The sequence below is a fragment of the Ambystoma mexicanum genome, chromosome 5p (assembly GCF_040938575.1).
Source record: "Ambystoma mexicanum isolate Mex_15411 chromosome 5p, UKY_AmexF1_1, whole genome shotgun sequence".
Taxonomy (NCBI): Eukaryota; Metazoa; Chordata; class Amphibia; order Caudata; family Ambystomatidae; genus Ambystoma; species Ambystoma mexicanum.
In genome coordinates this window covers 310,519,774-310,540,545 of record NC_090930.1, presented here as the reverse complement: position 1 = coordinate 310,540,545, position 20,772 = coordinate 310,519,774, and positions in this window count along the sequence as shown.

Sequence of the window (20,772 nt, the reverse complement as noted above, 5' to 3'; positions counted from 1 at the left end):
AGTTTCTGACTGTTACTGAAGAAAACCATGTGGCCTAGATATGTTAGCAAAAGATAAAATAGTGAGCCAGACATGTGATGTCATCAGTGATGTCATCAATGACATTTGTGATGTCATCTTTGATGTCCTGGGTGTTAGTCTTAGCAGTGCATGGTGGCGGCGCGAGTTATGGTTGCTTAGCGTATCATAACTGCCGAATTTCAAGGGTTTTTCGGTTTTACTTGGAACCATAACGTCCCTTTAACAAAGTTTTTTTCACTGAATTTCATAGGTTTTTAGTAGCGCAACTTAACCATAACGTCCCTTTAACAAAGTTTTTTTCACTGCATTTCATAGGTTTTTAGTAGCGCAACTTAACCATAACGTCCCTTTAACAAAGTTTTTTCACTGAATTTCATAGGTTTTTAGTAGCAAAACTTAACAATAATGACTTTGACTTTATATACATGTCATATGGAACTGACTAGATCTCTTCTTATGAACTTGATGTCCGCGAACTTATTTAATGTTCGCGGACATGTTCGGAGAACAGTACCAATACCTAAAAACTGTGGGGGGGGTTGGGGGGGTATGTTTGATTGTTATATCATAATATAGGAACAATTAAATAATTCAAAAAGCAGCACACAAACACATTATATATAGTAATACATAAGAAATGTAACCCATATATGTAACACACTAACCATTCATTTAAATACAATATGTTCTGAAATGGAATATACCACAAGAACATAAATTGGCTTCCAACATAATTACCTCACAGACACAACAGAACTGAGAACAAGACCAGACCCACTGAATATATAGGGCTTATCTTACCAGAAATAGTAAGTGTACTTCATTTTACTCATATATTTATAAACTTTCTGTATTAGATTAAAAAATATATTATCTTTTCTTTTTTTTCTCACAGAAATGTCTAGTACTCTGGAATGGCTAGAGGAGAATTTCCCACATGAAGAAATGTCACAAGATAGTGAAACTAATGGTAAACACTTTATAATATAAACCATTTAAATATTATTATTTTGTCTACATTTAACATATATATATATTTTTTTTATACAGAGCATAACAAAATAGAAACTACCTCTGAAGAAGCTGTTATGGAAAACACGCTTGACAACATAAAAGAAAAAATTGATATACTGTTGACCAATTTTAATAATTTGAAAACTTTTGTTGAAGATCATTTTAAAACAAAAACGTCATACCATTGCCCCACATGTACTTGTCCCTCCTCACCATATCCCAGTCAATTATCCCCAAACCCTCTCCATAATCCAAAACATTTTGATAAGATTTCCATCCCTTCCTCACCTAATACCAATTATGTTGAAACCCCAAATTCTCCTGTTTTTGTCTCTGTTTCTGCCTCACCTTCTCTGTCATAAATTATTAATATATGTTAAATAAAGTTTAATTTTTATATTGTATTGTGAATAGTTTCCGTTTTTTTTTTAAAAACAATAAAAGTGTCCGCGTTCAGTGCGAGTGTTCTGAAATGTTCGTACATAAACGAAAATGGAGGTGTCCTGAAGAACACCACACCTGTTCGTACTGTTCGCTAGCAAGTTGAAACTGTTCTAAGAACACACGTGCTGTCCTGAAATGTTCGTAAAGAAACAAAAATTAAAGTGTTCTAAAGAACACTATATCTGTCCGTAATGTTCGCTATCAACTTAAAACTGTCCTAAGAACACAATTGGTGTCCTGAAATGTTCGTAAATAAACAAAAATGATGTGTCCTGAACAACAGTACAACTGTTCGTAGTGTTCGCTACCCAATTGAAAGTGTTCTAAGAACACAATTGGTGTCGTGAAATGTTCGTACATAAACTAAATTACACGTGTCCTGAAGAGCACTATATCTGTCCTTACTGTTCGCTACCAAGTTTAAACTGTTCTAAGAACACACGTGGTGTACTGAAATGTTCGTTTCATGTGTGACGCACTTTTAATTACTTCAGAACCCGAACAGTGTCCGTAGGACATCAATGCGCATGCGCTCACCAATCTCCATGCACTTGGTGTCCTGCGGACAGGCGCTTCGTTCGCAGACTAGTTCGCAAACAGATCATATGACCGCGCCCACGCTCATCGTGGGTCCTGAAATGCGGACACTGTTCATGTCCCCGAACAATTTAAAAGTACATTTTCAGTTAATCCATAATATTTTTCAATAAAATCTCACCATGCCACAAGTCCCACATAGCAATCTTGAGTTTCTATATACCTTTTGAAACTTTCCGATCCTTTTTTTGTGTTCGATCTGTCCGCGCACAGTGCGCATGTCCGCGGACCGCGCACAAGCACCCCTATAAAAGACCACGCCCAAGAGCTTATTCCCATTGTGTTTCTGGCTATTCTTCATAACACAGTGATTTTTGCTGCCACCTGCAGACTACACCATCATCGACATGGCATCCTTGGCTGCTGAACTGCCACTTGGTGCTGCACCTGCTTCAGCACCACCACCACCCCCTCCACCACCACCACCTCCCCAAGGGCCTGAAGAGGGGAACAGGACTGAGGATGCGGAGGGGGAAGAAGAGGATGATGAGAATGAGGTAGAGGAAATCCCTACTACCCGCACTAGGCGTGAGTCTTGGGTGTGGCGGTTATTTACCATTCATGGGAATGGTCCTAAGGCTCGTGCGAACCATGTTACCTGCAATGAGTGCAAAATGATACTCAGTCGCGTGAAGCACGGTAACTACAGCTTTGGGACCACTACTATGAAGCGACACCTGAGGTCATTTCACTCTGGGGCTATTCGCAGGGTTGTACCTTGCGAGGAACGTAGCAGGTTGATTTCCTCTACTTCATCCTCTGTTTCTGATCCTGTCACCACAAGGACCACCTCTGTGGGACAGCGTCTTTCTCAAGCTGCCTCACAGGCCATACAGAATGCTGATGACCCTTACCTTTCGAGGGTCACAGTTGTATGTATGTACTGTGACACAGTACTCTGCAGGGGGGAGCGACTTCGGAGTGCTTTTGAGACTATCATCTCAGAGCACGAGAAGACCTGCTCACTACCCAAATAAAACCCACTCTACATCTTCCTCTCTCAGCTCGCCCTTTCTTATCCCTGTGGTTGGTGTCCCCCCTTTACCCTCGTTTACCCTCCTCTCCTAGTGTGTTGTGTCTGAAAAACCAAAAATAATACAAAATTACAAAAATCAAAAAAAAATAAGGCTCTTTTCAGAGCCGCCTTTCCTAGTTAAAAAATAGAAGTGAAAATAAATGAAGCAGGGCTCTTTGTATTTTTTAGAAGTCTGCGAACAGTTCGCGAACATTAGAAAAATTGGGTTACTACTCCATCACAAACATTGTAATTTTCTCTGGAAAGAAGTGGTGGCTCTGAAAAGAGCCTTTGGTTGGTGTTTGTAAGTCAAAAATTGTAAATGCTTAACATCTACTTCAAAATCGTTGTTGTAATTCCAAAAAAGGTCGCAATGCATTTTGTACTTTTTTTCAGAAAAATCTGATTGCCAGCATAAGTAAGGTGGACTCCATCTCTGCGAAAAATGTATGTACTACAAAACATAATATTTTCATTGTGAAAAGAAGACATGCCAAAATCTCTTAGAAAGCCACAAACAGCCTTATTAACATTGCGCCTTGCTTTTTCCATTTGTGGACCAAATGAAGAAGAACGAAGCCACATTTGTCTCTGCGCAATCCGTGAAAATATTACTTGAGAATTAGGAAACATGTCCATAACCTTCCTCAGTCCTTCTTTCATAGCAAATTGCAAAAAAATTCCAGTCACATGCCCTAAACTGTTCCCTCCACAATGAATTACAATTATGTCTGGATGTTGCTCTGTCTCCAAAGTAGCACAGAGAGGTAGCAAATCCAACCACTTCATTCCACGTACTCCATGCCAGTGTACTTCCACATGTGGGAATCCAAGATCTACAGCTACTCCACAGCTTTCTGCATGCACCTTCAACCAATGTATCCACGAATCTCCTAAAATCCAAACAATCTGTTTTCTGAAACACACAGCCATAGCTATCTTTTGTTCTCTCAGCAAAAAGAGTATCTCAGAAAATCTCTCCTGGCACAACACACCCACCAAACTTTCCTGACCAATCCCTTTCAGTGCTTATTCTCATTTGCATGACTTCTGAACCCAAAAACCCCCGGATGTAACTCCCGATGTCCGGGAACTACCGCCATGTCCGCGGACATATCGTAACATGAACAGCCCTTCTACCATTTCCACTACACTCTCTCTGCCATTCCCTCATTGGATGTACCTCAAAAATCACATGGCCATGCACCAATCACATTCAAGACCTCTACATCTAACTGCATCATCATAGATCAGCACTGCAAATGTACTCTGAATCTCTCTGAGTACAAGTGTCATATCATTGGCAAGCAGCATCTACCACAAATACTGTACAAGTCTTCAAGATTTCTACTTGCAGCTCCATGCATATCCATATGCATGAACACAAACTTCAGGTATGCATATTTTCTGTATAGTAGATGACATAGCTCTCAACCATTTTTGTTTTACAAGCGGGTGAAATCACCCGATTTTGTTTTTAGCGGGTGAGACGCCCATTGGAATGAATGGGCGTGCAGGAGGCTTGGCGGGTGAGTCTGCCCTTTACAAGGCGTGTGACACCCCTCAAAAGCGTGTGAGTTGAGAGCTATGGTAGATGAACACATTTTCAAACAGACTTTTACCTTGTAAAATCTGTAAAATGAATTTACTGTACTTTTTTCAATTTCCTAAAATCAACTACCACTTATACACCTTTATACTTTTTACTTTCTTTATACACACACACTCAAATCATGTTAAACTAACATTTTTTAAATGAAATATATAGACTACATATATTCAAACAAAATTGCATGCAAACACAATCTATATTTAAACCTTTATAAAAATACTTATACAATTTCATATTTTTTGTTTTTATTTATTTATTTACTTAATTACTTTAAATTAGACATGACATTGATGCGCTATTACCTAGAACAGTTTACTTACAGAAATAGTGGTGTTCACTAATATATTATAAATTTCACAAGACATAGTAAAGATATTTTATTTTTGCTACAGTTAGTCATTCAATACAATTTGTTCGTTAAAAACATATCATATGTACTGAACTGATGGAATGTATCTTATGTAAATAAATTAGTTTAATGGTTTTACAGAAGGCACTGAGGATTTCAATTAAAAAAATCAATATCTAAATTAAAAACAGTGCTATATACAAACAAAGTAACTAATTTGAAGCTTTTACAGTTGCAGTGAAGACCAGTTTCCTGAAAAGAAGCAGCCGAATTCGAAGAAGAAAGAAAAACTAAGAAGTTACCTGTTAATTTAAAAATAAAAGTAAGTAAAATATCACCATATTATTTATATTATTAATCAAATATACTATAACATTAATACCAGCTATTTTGGTTTCTTAAAATAGAGATTTTGTACCATTTTGTCCAAAAATTTCCATGTCGTAAACAGCGATTTACAACCAGAATGGCCCACAAATTTCTATTTTTGGACACACAAATTAGCCAACTGAACCACTACAATTTTCATATTATGGAACAAACAACTGTTTTAATTGTATACATTACATTTACTATTTGTACTTTTCCACACCACTAGCTTACTTTTTTTTTGTCATCTGAACCCCAGTTTAGTGACACATAAATTCAAGAACACCTATCCCTACTAGTTTTAGTTCCCAATGCACAATCACACACCATTACATACATCTTTATCATCTTACTCAAACACTCATGCACACAGCACTCATACATTCCAGAACACCCCAACCCATATCTTCTTTATTTTTTTCAACAGACCCTAAAGAATGCCTACCAAAAGACAACTCCGTAGAAAGCAACGCAAAATTAGAGCAAATGAAAATAAAGGTGTCCAACATAAGAATCCATCTCTAGCAGAATTTGTAAAAAAAAGTTGAAACAAACAGCTAATACAATCATTTAGTGAAACACAAGAAGTTTCAAGTACAACAACTTCGCTTCCTCTATCAAAATGTAAAACAAACCAAAAAACAATTCACAGAAAATCAGCTATCAGTACAGATAAAACTACTTCTTCAAATTTTAATATAGTGCAAAGTAAGCATACCAAGAAAAGTATTTTAGCCAAAATATACCGCCACAAAGTCCTTCAAAATCTTATAAAAACAGGAGAGAAATCAGGTTCAAAGCTTAAAACCTATCGTAGGAAATTAATCTTAGAAGCATTGATGGACAGTGCAATTCTTCTTAAAAGAAATTTATTTATTTTACTGTTAAACAAAATGAAACCACTAACAAAACTAATAACTAAATTACAAAAAAGACTTCTCAATAAGCGAAATGTCAACAGAAAGAATTTCTTAAGTATCTGCGGAGGTGAATGGAATCACACTACGAGCACAGAACCATATTTTAATGAAGAAGCGTACAAACAAAAGCAAACGAATACAATTGCCATAAATAGCAGTGGTCGAGGTCTTATGACCAGCAGTGCTGGTTCTATCTCTTTAACGGTAGGACGATGTCCTTGAAGTGAATTAATATTTTGGTTTCCGCTGACTTGACTCTTGTTTACTATCAGTGTTCTCATACAACATGTAATTAGTGATGTCATCAGTGATGTGATCTGTGATTTGATCATTGTGGTCATAGGCTACGCAACAGCGGGTGCAAAGTTATGGTGGACTTAGCTGAATTTCAGGGTTTTTAGCTACATTAAGTTCTCTCTCACCTTAACATCCCTGCAACTAAGATTTTTTCTTGAAAAAAAAAAAACAATATATATATATATATATATATTCAGTGAAAAAAACTTTGTTAAAGGGACGTTATGGTTAAGTTGCGCTACTAAAAACCTATGAAATTCAGTGAAAAAACTTTGTTAAAGGGACGTTATGGTTCCAAGTAAAACCGAAAAACCCTTGAAATTCGGCAGTTATGGTAAGCTAAGCAACCATAACTCGCGCCGCCACCGTGCACTGCTAAGACTAACACCAAGGACATCAAAGATGACATCACAAATGTCATTGATGACATCACTGATGACATCACATGTGTATGTACTTCTCATGAAATATGTGTAGAAGGGATTCTTATTATGTTGCGAAAAAAGTGTCAAGAATCATTGCAAGAAATATACCCTAATAAGTGCTTGAACGATGCATTGATATAAATAGCATCCTATTATGGGGTTCTATCTAGTATACTAAGCTACTCATACAGAAACATAACATTGTGTGCAGAGTACAGGATGAAGGTATGATATTCGTAATGTTAATATGTTGAATAATGAAATGATAATTGTTTTCTTAACAGATTTTTGTGTACTGTGAAATATGCAATAAGTAGCTAATAAAACCCATGTATTACATAATTGCATTACTATAGACAAAACACAAAGACACAAGAACACATACCAATATGGGTATATACAGGGAAAGTGAAGTTAGCAAAAAAGCACAAGTAGTAGCAGAAACAATTCATAACTTAACTGATTAGTTTCATGCAAATAAATGATTGCTCTGTTTGAAAGCTGCTATTTACCCTATGTATATGTATCACTTGATGTGATTGGACCCTAAGGAAAGTAGTGTGAGTACAATGTATACAAATATGACCATATACAGGGAAAGTACAGCCATACAAAATACAACAGAACTATCAGAAAGTGCTCATAAGTCTAGTGATTATCTTTATGCACAAAAAGGATTGCAGTCTTTCAAGCTTGTGTTTTCCCATATGTATATGTTTCATATGATGTGACTGTACTCTAAGGGAATTACTGTAAGAACCTACTAGAAGGATATGTCTACAAATAAAATAAAATTCTTAGTTTCTGACTGTTACTGAAGAAAACCATGTGGCCTAGATATGTCAGCAAAATATAAAATAGTGAGCCAGACATGTGATGTCATCAGTGATGTCATCAATGACATTTGTGATGTCATCTTTGATGTCCTGGGTGTTAGTCTTAGCAGTGCACGGTGGCGGCGCGAGTTATGGTTGCTTAGCTTACCATAACTGCCGAATTTCAAGGGTTTTTCGGTTTTACTTGGAACCATAACGTCCCTTTAACAAAGTTTTTTTCACTGAATTTCATAGGTTTTTAGTAGCGCAACTTAACCATAACGTCCCTTTAACAAAGTTTTTTTCACTGAATTTCATAGGTTTTTAGTAGCGCAACTTAACCATAACGTCCCTTTAACAAAGTTTTTTCACTGAATTTCATAGGTTTTTAGTAGCAAAACTTAACAATAATGACTTTGACTTTATATACATGTCATATGGAACTGACTAGATCTCTTCTTATGAACTTGATGTCCGCGGACTTATTTAATGTTCGCGGACATGTTCGGAGAACAGTACCACTACCTAAAAACTGTGGGGGGGTTTGAGGGGGTGTGTTTGATTGTTATATCATAATATAAGAACAATTAAATAATTCAAAAAGCAGCACACAAACACATTATATATAGTAATACATAAGAAATGTAACCCATATATGTAACACACTAACCATTCATTTAAATACAATATGTTCTGAAATGGAATATACCACAAGAACATAAATTGGCTTCCAACATAATTACCTCACAGACACAACAGAACTGAGAACAAGACCAGACCCACTGAATATATAGGACTTATCTTACCAGAAATAGTAAGTGTACTTCATTTTACTCATATATTTATAAACTTTCTGTATTAGATTAAAAAATATATTATCTTTTCTTTTTTTTCTCACAGAAATGTCTAGTACTCTGGAATGGCTAGAGGACAATTTCCCACATGAAGAAATGTCACAAGATAGTGAAACTAATGGTAAACACTTTATAATATAAACCATTTAAATATTATTATTTTGTCTACATTTAACATATATATATTTTTTTTATACAGAGCATAACAAAATAGAAACTACCTCTGAAGAAGCTGTTATGGAAAACACGCTTGACAACATAAAAGAAAAAATTGATTTACTGTTGACCAATTTTAATAATTTGAAAACTTTTGTTGAAGATCATTTTAAAACAAAAACGTCATACCATTGCCCCACATGTACTTGTCCCTTATTCCCATTGTGTTTCTGGCTATTCTTCATAACACAGTGATTTTTGCTGCCACCTGCAGACTACACCATCATCGACATGGCATCCTTGGCTGCTGAACTGCCACTAAGTGCTGCACCTGCTTCAGCACCACCACCACCCCCTCCACCACCACCACCTCCCCAAGGGCCTGAAGAGGGGAACAGGACTGAGGATGCGGAGGGGGAATAAGAGGATGATGAGAATGAGGTAGAGGAAATCCCTACTACCCGCACTAGGCGTGATTCTTGGGTGTGGCGGTTATTTACCATTCATGGGAATGGTCCTAAGGCTCGTGCGAACCATGTTACCTGCAATGAGTGCAAAATGATACTCAGTCGCGGGAAGCACGGTAACTACAGCTTTGGGACCACTACTATGAAGCGACACCTGAGGTCATTTCACTCTGGGGCTATTCGCAGGGTTGTACCTTGCGAGGAACGTAGCAGGTTGATTTCCTCTACTTCATCCTCTGTTTCTGATCCTGTCACCACAAGGACCACCTCTGTGGGACAGCGTCTTTCTCAAGCTGCCTCACAGGCCATACAGAATGCTGATGACCCTTACCTTTCGAGGGTCACAGTTGTATGTATGTACTGTGACACAGTACTCTGCAGGGGGGAGCGACTTCGGAGTGCTTTTGAGACTATCATCTCAGAGCACGAGAAGACCTGCTCACTACCCAAATAAAACCCACTCTACATCTTCCTCTCTCAGCTCGCCCTTTCTTATCCCTGTGGTTGGTGTCCCCCCTTTACCCTCCTTTACCCTCCTCTCCTAGTGTGTTGTGTCTGAAAAACCAAAAATAATACAAAATTACAAAAATCAAAAAAAAATAAGGCTCTTTTCAGAGCCGCCTTTCCTAGTTAAAAAATAGAAGTGAAAATAAATGAAGCAGGGCTCTTTGTATTTTTTAGAAGTCTGCGAACAGTTCGCGAACATTAGAAAAATTAGGTTACTACTCCATCACAAACATTGTAATTTTCTCTGGAAAGAAGTGGTGGCTCTGAAAAGAGCCTTTGGTTGGTGTTTGTAAGTCAAAAATTGTAAATGCTTAACATCTACTTCAAAATCGTTGTTGTAATTCCAAAAAAGGTCGCAATGCATTTTGTACTTTTTTTCAGAAAAATCTGATTGCCAGCATAAGTAAGGTGGACTCCATCTCTGCGAAAAATGTATGTACTACAAAACATAATATTTTCATTGTGAAAAGAAGACATGCCAAAATCTCTTAGAAAGCCACAAACAGCCTTATTAACATTGCGCCTTGCTTTTTCCATTTGTGGACCAAATGAAGAAGAACGAAGCCACATTTGTCTCTGCGCAATCCGTGAAAATATCACTTGAGAATTAGGAAACATGTCCATAACCTTCCTCAGTCCTTCTTTCATAGCAAATTGCAAAAAAATTCCAGTCACATGCCCTAAACTGTTCCCTCCACAATGAATTACAATTATGTCTGGATGTTGCTCTGTCTCCAAAGTAGCACAGAGAGGTAGCAAATCCAACCACTTCATTCCACGTACTCCATGCCAGTGTACTTCCACATGTGGGAATCCAAGATCTACAGCTACTCCACAGCTTTCTGCATGCACCTTCAACCAATGTATCCACAAATCTCCTAAAATCCAAACAATCTGTTTTCTGAAACACACAGCCATAGCTATCTTTTGTTCTCTCAGCAAAAAGAGTATCTCAGAAAATCTCTCCTGGCACAACACACCCACCAAACTTTCCTGACCAATCCCTTTCAGTGCTTATTCTCATTTGCATGACTTCTGAACCCAAAAACCCCCGGATGTAACTCCCGATGTCCGGGAACTACCGCCATGTCCGCGGACATATCGTAACATGAACAGCCCTTCTACCATTTCCACTACACTCTCTCTGCCATTCCCTCATTGGATGTACCTCAAAAATCACATGGCCATGCACCAATCACATTCAAGACCTCTACATCTAACTGCATCATCATAGATCAGCACTGCAAATGTACTCTGAATCTCTCTGAGTACAAGTGTCATATCATTGGCAAGCAGCATCTACCACAAATACTGTACAAGTCTTCAAGATTTCTACTTGCAGCTCCATGCATATCCATATGCATGAACACAAACTTCAGGTATGCATATTTTCTGTATAGTAGATGACATAGCTCTCAACCATTTTTGTTTTACAAGCGGGTGAAATCACCCGATTTTGTTTTTAGCGGGTGAGACGCCCATTGGAATGAATGGGCGTGCAGGAGGCTTGGCGGGTGAGTCTGCCCTTTACAAGGCGTGTGACACCCGTCAAAAGCGTGTGAGTTGAGAGCTATGGTAGATGAACACATTTTCAAACAGACTTTTACCTTGTAAAATCTGTAAAATGAATTTACTGTACTTTTTTCAATTTCCTAAAATCAACTACCACTTATACACCTTTATACTTTTTACTTTCTTTATACACACACACTCAAATCATGTTAAACTAACATTTTTTAAATGAAATATATAGACTACATATATTCAAACAAAATTGCATGCAAACACAATCTATATTTAAACCTTTATAAAAATACTTATACAATTTCATATTTTTTGTTTTTATTTATTTATTTACTTAATTACTTTAAATTAGACATGACATTGATGCGCTATTACCTAGAACAGTTTACTTACAGAAATAGTGGTGTTCACTAATATATTATAAATTTCACAAGACATAGTAAAGATATTTTATTTTTGCTACAGTTAGTCATTCAATACAATTTGTTCGTTAAGAACATATCATATGTACTGAACTGATGGAATGTATCTTATGTAAATAAATTAGTTTAATGGTTTTACAGAAGGCACTGAGGATTTCAATTAAAAAAATCAATATCTAAATTAAAAACAGTGCTATATACAAACAAAGTAACTAATTTGAAGCTTTTACAGTTGCAGTGAAGACCAGTTTCCTGAAAAGAAGCAGCCGAATTCGAAGAAGAAAGAAAAACTAAGAAGTTACCTGTTAATTTAAAAATAAAAGTAAGTAAAATATCACCATATTATTTATATTATTAATCAAATATACTATAACATTAATACCAGCTATTTTGGTTTCTTAAAATAGAGATTTTGTACCATTTTGTCCAAAAATTTCCATGTCGTAAACAGCGATTTACAACCAGAATGGCCCACAAATTTCTATTTTTGGACACACAAATTAGCCAACTGAACCACTACAATTTTCATATTATGGAACAAACAACTGTTTTAATTGTATACATTACATTTACTATTTGTACTTTTCCACACCACTAGCTTACTTTTTTTTTGTCATCTGAACCCCAGTTTAGTGACACATAAATTCAAGAACACCTATCCCTACTAGTTTTAGTTCCCAATGCACAATCACACACCATTACATACATCTTTATCATCTTACTCAAACACTCATGCACACAGCACTCATACATTCCAGAACACCCCAACCCATATCTTCTTTATTTTTTTCAACAGACCCTAAAGAATGCCTACCAAAAGACAACTCCGTAGAAAGCAACGCAAAATTAGAGCAAATGAAAATAAAGGTGTCCAACATAAGCATCCATCTCTAGCAGAATTTGTAAAAAAAAGTTGAAACAAACAGCTAATACAATCATTTAGTGAAACACAAGAAGTTTCAAGTACAACAACTTCGCTTCCTCTATCAAAATGTAAAACAAACCAAAAAACAATTCACAGAAAATCAGCTATCAGTACAGATAAAACTACTTCTTCAAATTTTAATATAGTGCAAAGTAAGCATACCAAGAAAAGTATTTTAGCCAAAATATACCGCCACAAAGTCCTTCAAAATCTTATAAAAACAGGAGAGAAATCAGGTTCAAAGCTTAAAACCTATCGTAGGAAATTAATCTTAGAAGCATTGATGGACAGTGCAATTCTTCTTAAAAGAAATTTATTTATTTTACTGTTAAACAAAATGAAACCACTAACAAAACTAATAACTAAATTACAAAAAAGACTTCTCAATAAGCGAAATGTCAACAGAAAGAATTTCTTAAGTATCTGCGGAGGTGAATGGAATCACACTACGAGCACAGAACCATATTTTAATGAAGAAGTGTACAAACAAAAGCAAACGAATACAATTGCCATAAATAGCAGTGGTCGAGGTCTTATGACCAGCAGTGCTGGTTCTATCTCTTTAACGGTAGGACGATGTCCTTGAAGTGAATTAATATTTTGGTTTCCGCTGACTTGACTCTTGTTTACTATCAGTGTTCTCATACAACATGTAATTAGTGATGTCATCAGTGATGTGATCTGTGATTTGATCATTGTGGTCATAGGCTACGCAACAGCGGGTGCAAAGTTATGGTGGACTTAGCTGAATTTCAGGGTTTTTAGCTACATTAAGTTCTCTCTCACCTTAACATCCCTGCAACTAAGATTTTTTCTTGAAAAAAAAAAACAATATATATATATATATATATATATTCAGTGAAAAAAACTTTGTTAAAGGGACGTTATGGTTAAGTTGCGCTACTAAAAACCTATGAAATTCAGTGAAAAAACTTTGTTAAAGGGACGTTATGGTTCCAAGTAAAACCGAAAAACCCTTGAAATTCGGCAGTTATGGTAAGCTAAGCAACCATAACTCGCGCCGCCACCGTGCACTGCTAAGACTAACACCAAGGACATCAAAGATGACATCACAAATGTCATTGATGACATCACTGATGACATCACATGTGTATGTACTTCTCATGAAATATGTGTAGAAGGGATTCTTATTATGTTGCGAAAAAAGTGTCAAGAATCATTGCAAGAAATATACCCTAATAAGTGCATTGAACGATGCATTGATATAAATAGCATCCTATTATGGGGTTCTATCTAGTATACTAAGCTACTCATACAGAAACATAACATTGTGTGCAGAGTACAGGATGAAGGTATGATATTCGTAATGTTAATATGTTGAATAATGAAATGATAATTGTTTTCTTAACAGATTTTTGTGTACTGTGAAATATGTAATAAGTAGCTAATAAAACCCATGTATTACATAATTGCATTACTATAGACAAAACACAAAGACACAAGAACACATACCAATATGGGTATATACAGGGAAAGTGAAGTTAGCAAAAAAGCACAAGTAGTAGCAGAAACAATTCATAACTTAACTGATTAGTTTCATGCAAATAAATGATTGCTCTGTTTGAAAGCTGCTATTTACCCTATGTATATGTATCACTTGATGTGATTGGACCCTAAGGAAAGTAGTGTGAGTACAATGTATACAAATATGACCATATACAGGGAAAGTACAGCCATACAAAATACAACAGAACTATCAGAAAGTGCTCATAAGTCTAGTGATTATCTTTATGCACAAAAAGGATTGCAGTCTTTCAAGCTTGTGTTTTCCCATATGTATATGTTTCATATGATGTGACTGTACTCTAAGGGAATTACTGTAAGAACCTACTAGAAGGATATGTCTACAAATAAAATAAAATTCTTAGTTTCTGACTGTTACTGAAGAAAACCATGTGGCCTAGATATGTCAGCAAAATATAAAATAGTGAGCCAGACATGTGATGTCATCAGTGATGTCATCAATGACATTTGTGATGTCATCTTTGATGTCCTGGGTGTTAGTCTTAGCAGTGCACGGTGGCGGCGCGAGTTATGGTTGCTTAGCTTACCATAACTGCCGAATTTCAAGGGTTTTTCGGTTTTACTTGGAACCATAACGTCCCTTTAACAAAGTTTTTTTCACTGAATTTCATAGGTTTTTAGTAGCGCAACTTAACCCTAACGTCCCTGTAACAAAGTTTTTTTCACTGAATTTCATAGATTTTTAGTAGCGCAACTTAACCATAACGTCCCTTTAACAAAGTTTTTTCACTGAATTTCATAGGTTTTTAGTAGCAAAACTTAACAATAATGACTTTGACTTTATATACATGTCATATGGAACTGACTAGATCTCTTCTTATGAACTTGATGTCCGCGGACTTATTTAATGTTCGCGGACATGTTCGGAGAACAGTACCACTACCTAAAAACTGTGGGGGGGTTTGAGGGGGTGTGTTTGATTGTTATATCATAATATAAGAACAATTAAATAATTCAAAAAGCAGCACACAAACACATTATATATAGTAATACATAAGAAATGTAACCCATATATGTAACACACTAACCATTCATTTAAATACAATATGTTCTGAAATGGAATATACCACAAGAACATAAATTGGCTTCCAACATAATTACCTCACAGACACAACAGAACTGAGAACAAGACCAGACCCACTGAATATATAGGACTTATCTTACCAGAAATAGTAAGTGTACTTCATTTTACTCATATATTTATAAACTTTCTGTATTAGATTAAAAAATATATTATCTTTTCTTTTTTTTCTCACAGAAATGTCTAGTACTCTGGAATGGCTAGAGGACAATTTCCCACATGAAGAAATGTCACAAGATAGTGAAACTAATGGTAAACACTTTATAATATAAACCATTTAAATATTATTATTTTGTCTACATTTAACATATATATATTTTTTTTATACAGAGCATAACAAAATAGAAACTACCTCTGAAGAAGCTGTTATGGAAAACACGCTTGACAACATAAAAGAAAAAATTGATTTACTGTTGACCAATTTTAATAATTTGAAAACTTTTGTTGAAGATCATTTTAAAACAAAAACGTCATACCATTGCCCCACATGTACTTGTCCCTTATTCCCATTGTGTTTCTGGCTATTCTTCATAACACAGTGATTTTTGCTGCCACCTGCAGACTACACCATCATCGACATGGCATCCTTGGCTGCTGAACTGCCACTAAGTGCTGCACCTGCTTCAGCACCACCACCACCCCCTCCACCACCACCACCTCCCCAAGGGCCTGAAGAGGGGAACAGGACTGAGGATGCGGAGGGGGAATAAGAGGATGATGAGAATGAGGTAGAGGAAATCCCTACTACCCGCACTAGGCGTGAGTCTTGGGTGTGGCGGTTATTTACCATTCATGGGAATGGTCCTAAGGCTCGTGCGAACCATGTTACCTGCAATGAGTGCAAAATGATACTCAGTCGCGGGAAGCACGGTAACTACAGCTTTGGGACCACTACTATGAAGCGACACCTGAGGTCATTTCACTCTGGGGCTATTCGCAGGGTTGTACCTTGCGAGGAACGTGGCAGGTTGATTTCCTCTACTTCATCCTCTGTTTCTGATCCTGTCACCACAAGGACCACCTCTGTGGGACAGCGTCTTTCTCAAGCTGCCTCACAGGCCATACAGAATGCTGATGACCCTTACCTTTCGAGGGTCACAGTTGTATGTATGTACTGTGACACAGTACTCTGCAGGGGGGAGCGACTTCGGAGTGCTTTTGAGACTATCATCTCAGAGCACGAGAAGACCTGCTCACAACCCAAATAAAACCCACTCTACATCTTCCTCTCTCAGCTCGCCCTTTCTTATCCCTGTGGTTGGTGTCCCCCCCTTTACCCTCCTTTACCCTCCTCTCCTAGTGTGTTGTGTCTGAAAAACCAAAAATAATACAAAATTCCAAAAATCAAAAAAAAATAAGGCTCTTTTCAGAGCCGCCTTTCCTAGTTAAAAAATAGAAGTGAAAATAAATGAAGCATGGCTCTTTGTATTTTTTAGAAGTCTGCGAACAGTTCGCGAACATTAGAAAAATTGGGTTACTACTCCATCACAAACATTGTAATTTTCTCTGGAAAGAAGTGGTGGCTCTGAAAAGAGCCTTTGGTTGGTGTTTGTACGTCAAAAATTGTAAATGCTTGACATCTACTTCAAAATCGTTGTTGTAATTCCAAAAAAGGTCGCAATGCATTTTGTACTTTTTTTCAGAAAAATCTGATTGCCAGCATAAGTAAGGTGGACTCCATCTCTGCGAAAAATGTATGTACTACAAAACATAATATTTTCATTGTGAAAAGAAGACATGCCAAAATCTCTTAGAAAGCCACAAACAGCCTTATTAACATTGCGCCTTGCTTTTTCCATTTGTGGACCAAATGAAGAAGAACGAAGCCACATTTGTCTCTGCGCAATCCGTGAAAATATCACTTGAGAATTAGGAAACATGTCCATAACCTTCCTCAGTCCTTCTTTCATAGCAAATTGCAAAAAAATTCCAGTCACATGCCCTAAACTGTTCCCTCCACAATGAATTACAATTATGTCTGGATGTTGCTCTGTCTCCAAAGTAGCACAGAGAGGTAGCAAATCCAACCACTTCATTCCACGTACTCCATGCCAGTGTACTTCCACATGTGGGAATCCAAGATCTACAGCTACTCCACAGCTTTCTGCATGCACCTTCAACCAATGTATCCACGAATCATCTAAAATCCAAACAATCTGTTTTCTGAAACACACAGCCATAGCTATCTTTTGTTCTCTCAGCAAAAAGAGTATCTCAGAAAATCTCTCCTGGCACAACACACCCAGCAAACTTTCCTGACCAATCCCTTTCAGTGCTTATTCTCATTTGCATGACTTCTGAACACAAAAACCCCCGGATGTAACTCCCGATGTCCGGGAACTACCGCCATGTCCGCGGACATATCGTAACATGAACAGCCCTTCTACCATTTCCACTACACTCTCTCTGCCATTCCCTCATTGGATGTACCTCAAAAATCACATGACCATGCACCAATCACATTCAAGACCTCTACATCTAACTGCATCATCATAGATCAGCACTGCAAATGTACTCTGAATCTCTCTGAGTACAAGTGTCATATCATTGGCAAGCAGCATCTACCACAAATACTGTACAAGTCTTCACGATTTCTACTTGCAGCTCCATGCATATCCATATGCATGAACACAAACTTCAGGTATGCATATTTTCTGTATAGTAGATGACATAGCTCTCAACCATTTTTGTTTTACAAGCGGGTGAAATCACCCGATTTTGTTTTTAGCGGGTGAGACGCCCATTGGAATGAATGGGCGTGCAGGAGGCTTGGCGGGTGAGTCTGCCCTTTACAAGGCGTGTGACACCCGTCAAAAGCGTGTGAGTTGAGAGCTATGGTAGATGAACACATTTTCAAACAGACTTTTACCTTGTAAAATCTGTAAAATGAATTTACTGTACTTTTTTCAATTTCCTAAAATCAACTACCACTTATACACCTTTATACTTTTTACTTTCTTTATACACACACACTCAAATCATGTTAAACTAACATTTTTTAAATGAAATATATAGACTACATATATTCAAACAAAATTGCATGCAAACACAATCTATATTTAAACCTTTATAAAAATACTTATACAATTTCATATTTTTTGTTTTTATTTATTTATTTACTTAATTACTTTAAATTAGACATGACATTGATGCGCTATTACCTAGAACAGTTTACTTACAGAAATAGTGGTGTTCACTAATATATTATAAATTTCACAAGACATAGTAAAGATATTTTATTTTTGCTACAGTTAGTCATTCAATACAATTTGTTCGTTAAGAACATATCATATGTACTGAACTGATGGAATGTATCTTATGTAAATAAATTAGTTTAATGGTTTTACAGAAGGCACTGAGGATTTCAATTAAAAAAATCAATATCTAAATTAAAAACAGTGCTATATACAAACAAAGTAACTAATTTGAAGCTTTTACAGTTGCAGTGAAGACCAGTTTCCTGAAAAGAAGCAGCCGAATTCGAAGAAGAAAGAAAAACTAAGAAGTTACCTGTTAATTTAAAAATAAAAGTAAGTAAAATATCACCATATTATTTATATTATTAATCAAATATACTATAACATTAATACCAGCTATTTTGGTTTCTTAAAATAGAGATTTTGTACCATTTTGTCCAAAAATTTCCATGTCGTAAACAGCGATTTACAACCAGAATGGCCCACAAATTTCTATTTTTGGACACACAAATTAGCCAACTGAACCACTACAATTTTCATATTATGGAACAAACAACTGTTTTAATTGTATACATTACATTTACTATTTGTACTTTTCCACACCACTAGCTTACTTTTTTTTTGTCATCTGAACCCCAGTTTAGTGACACATAAATTCAAGAACACCTATCCCTACTAGTTTTAGTTCCCAATGCACAATCACACACCATTACATACATCTTTATCATCTTACTCAAACACTCATGCACACAGCACTCATACATTCCAGAACACCCCAACCCATATCTTCTTTATTTTTTTCAACAGACCCTAAAGAATGCCTACCAAAAGACAACTCCGTAGAAAGCAACGCAAAATTAGAGCAAATGAAAATAAAGGTGTCCAACATAAGAATCCATCTCTAGCAGAATTTGTAAAAAAAAGTTGAAACAAACAGCTAATACAATCATTTAGTGAAACACAAGAAGTTTCAAGTACAACAACTTCGCTTCCTCTATCAAAATGTAAAACAAACCAAAAAACAATTCACAGAAAATCAGCTATCAGTACAGATAAAACTACTTCTTCAAATTTTAATATAGTGCAAAGTAAGCATACCAAGAAAAGTATTTTAGCCAAAATATACCGCCACAAAGTCCTTCAAAATCTTATAAAAACAGGAGAGAAATCAGGTTCAAAGCTTAAAACCTATCGTAGGAAATTAATCTTAGAAGCATTGATGGACAGTGCAATTCTTCTTAAAAGAAATTTATTTATTTTACTGTTAAACAAAATGAAACCACTAACAAAACTAATAACTAAATTACAAAAAAGACTTCTCAATAAGCGAAATGTCAACAGAAAGAATTTCTTAAGTATCTGCGGAGGTGAATGGAATCACACTACGAGCACAGAACCATATTTTAATGAAGAAGCGTACAAACAAAAGCAAACGAATACAATTGCCATAAATAGCAGTGGTCGAGGTCTTATGACCAGCAGTGCTGGTTCTATCTCTTTAACGGTAGGACGATGTCCTTGAAGTGAATTAATATTTTGGTTTCCGCTGACTTGACTCTTGTTTACTATCAGTGTTCTCATACAACATGTAATTAGTGATGTCATCAGTGATGTGATCTGTGATTTGATCATTGTGGTCATAGGCTACGCAACAGCGGGTGCAAAGTTATGGTGGACTTAGCTGAATTTCAGGGTTTTTAGCTACATTAAGTTCTCTCTCACCTTAACATCCCTGCAACTAAGATTTTTTCTTGAAAAAAAAAAAACAATATATATATATATATATATATTCAGTGAAAAAAACTTTGTTAAAGGGACGTTATGGTTAAGTTGCGCTACTAAAAACCTATGAAATTCAGTGAAAAAACTTTGTTAAAGGGACGTTATGGTTCCAAGTAAAACCGAAAAACCCTTGAAATTCGGCAGTTATGGTAAGCTAAGCAACCATAACTCGCGCCGCCACCGTGCACTGCTAAGACTAACACCAAGGACATCAAAGATGACATCACAAATGTCATTGATGACATCACTGATGACATCACATGTGTATGTACTTCTCATGAAATATGTGTAGAAGGGATTCTTATTATGTTGCGAAAAAAGTGTCAAGAATCATTGCAAGAAATATACCCTAATAAGTGCTTGAACGATGCATTGATATAAATAGCATCCTATTATGGGGTTCTATCTAGTATACTAAGCTACTCATACAGAAA